Source organism: Sus scrofa, chromosome 10, assembly GCF_054392235.1.
Source record: "Sus scrofa isolate SSC_HxYL_T2T_F1_AM1 chromosome 10, Sscrofa_HxYL_maternal_Yorkshire_Landrace_v2.0, whole genome shotgun sequence".
Lineage (NCBI taxonomy): Eukaryota > Metazoa > Chordata > Mammalia > Artiodactyla > Suidae > Sus > Sus scrofa.
Genome location: NC_139392.1, coordinates 52,265,178 through 52,267,833, shown reverse-complemented (window position 1 = coordinate 52,267,833; position 2,656 = coordinate 52,265,178).

Genomic DNA, 2,656 nt, shown 5'->3' with positions numbered 1-2,656 from the left:
CCGCGTTACATTTCGCGCCTGGGCGGGGCCAATCACCGCGAGGCCTCTGCCCGCTGGTCGCGGCGGAGAGTGACAGGTCGCTCGAGCCAATGGCCGGGCCTGGACCCCTTTCCAGCCAGAGCGGGGTGGAGCCGGATCTGTGCGCGGGTCCTTTCTGCCACGCCATTGGTCGCCGCTCTTGTATTTTTTTTCTGCCAAAAGGGCCAACAAGCGTTCGAAGCTCCGCGGGAGCGCGCGACGTCTGAACTTGCCAGGACACACCCTCCAGGGTCCCGCCCCGCCAGTCCTCGGAGCGGGTCGTCGAGGTGGGAGGTGCGGGGCCATGGGCGGGGGCGGGCGTCAGGAGTGTTGCCGATTGGAGAGGTGTCGGCGAGGGGCGGAGACAGGGGCGGTCGTTGGCCCGCAGGGGCGCGCGTTCACCGGCCCCACCCGCTGGTGGCTGTTGGTCAGCGGTTCCCGCGCGGCTGGGAATTTAAAGGGCTGGGGCCCAGGCAGCCCGCCCCGCCCCCGGCTCCCGCCACCCGCTTCTGGGGCATCGAGGCCTTCCTCCTGCAATTTCTAGTGGACACCCAGAGGTGCCGACTTTCTTAATGGCTCCCGTCTGCCCAGCTCTTGGGCTCGCTGTGAATTGACCCTCTCCGCACCCTCGATTCGCCCCGAGGCTGAAGCGGTCATCGGTCCCAGCCTTCGGCTTCCCGGACCTCGGTTTCCCAACTGTGCAAAATGGGGTAGTTAGGGAAGTCGTCTCTGAGGTCCCCGAGTGCTGCTCGCCGCTCAGAGGGGACACGAACGCAGGCGTGTGTGTGTGTGTCCGTGGTCACCCCCGGCACAGATACCCGAAAGACCCCGAGGACTCCCCGTCCCCGCGCCGTGGTTCCTCACCCAGTCTGGGGCGCACCTTCATCCCCGAATCTGCAAGGGCGTGGAGATGTGAGTGCCCGGAGGACCTCACCCCACATTGAAAGGACCTTGAACAAGCCGGCGAATCCAGCTCTGACAGTCACCCACCGAGGGCCAGCGTGGGGCTCGGAAGCACAGCACAGCAGACGATGGGGCAAATGGCATGCCCAGCCTCACATTCACTAGAAATGTGAAAGAAGTGACTGTGCCTTGTTTTTTACTGTATTGCCAGGGCCTAGTCTGACACATGGCAGGCCTTCAATAAATATTTGTTGAATAAGTGAATGAATATCCAGTATTTAAGTGTTAGAATTGGTGATTAAGAGCAGAATATTTCTCTCTCGCTCTCCCCTTTCCCCCTTCCTCTCTACCCCTCTCTCCCTTCCCCCTCTTTATCAAATACACACACTCAGCTATGCCACAACTGTTTAAAAACAAACTTAACTTGTATAAACAAGTGTGCTTTTTTTCACGTTAAAAAAAAAAAGATGGAAAGGAATTCTCTTGTGGCGCAGGGGGTTAAGGATCCCGCGTTGTCACTGCAGCGGCTTGGGACGCTGCTGTGGCACCGGTTAGATCCCTGGCTCAGGAACTTCCACATGCCAGGGGCGTGGCAAAAAAAAAAAAAAAGTGGAGAAAAACAAATACACATTTTTGTTTTTATGTGTACAAAATATCTCTAGCAAGATACACAAGAATTGTAACAAGTTGATCCCAGGGAGGGGAATTATGTGGCTAGGAAACAGGGTGGAAAGATTCCAAAAGGTACAACATATAACTCTTTGCATCTTTTAAACTTTGAACAGAGTGAAAAATATCTTTTCAACAAACGAAGTAGTATGCAGCTACCATTTCCTGGAAACCTACTATAATAATAGCATATATCTACTATAATAGTGTATATCCAACAATAATATGGATGGACACTTCACTTAGCTTCTACTGCTGTCAACAGTTCAGTGAGGTAGATACTACTTATTTCCACTTTATAGGTGAGGAAATTGGAGATTTGCCCAGGGTCACATAACTTGATAAAAATCCTCTGTTAAAGCTGGCTCTGAGGAGTTCCTGTGTGGTGCAGTGGAAACGAATCCAGCTAGGAAGCATGTGGTTGCGGATTTGATCCCTGACCTCTCTCAGTGAGTTAAGGATCTGAAGTTGCCGTGAGCTGTGGTATAGGTCGCAGATACAGCTCGGATGCTGTGTTGCTGTGGCTTGACCCCTAGCCCGGGAACCTCCGCGGGTGCGGCCCTAAAAAGCAAAATAAATAAATAAAGTTGGCTCTGAAAACTGCCTATGGATTATACTCCTTCGAGTCCACTGAAGAAAACGAGGAAGTGGCTGAAAAATGGGAACCCCCCCCCACATTTCTGAGACCTGTTTCTCATATTCCAAAACTTTCAGGTTTCAGAAAATATCAGAACCAAATTGATATTTAAATAAATAGTTGATGCGGAAAATTCAAAGTTCATCTCTCATTTTACTTAATTTAGTAAACACTCATCTTGTTTTTAAAATTTCATACCAAATGACTGTACCATATACTTCTGAATCCATTGGAAGGGAAATATAGTCCATCCATCACTTATACTTGAAAAACAGCAAAAAGGAAAAAAGTGATATATCCATCTGGGACTCTCAAATTAAGAGTTGAGCAAGATCCAACAGATTAAGCACCAACCAATAGTTACTGTGTAACATGTCCCAGAGGGCAAGATGAATCATTCAGAAGCAGGACACTGACTTTCTGCTTCTA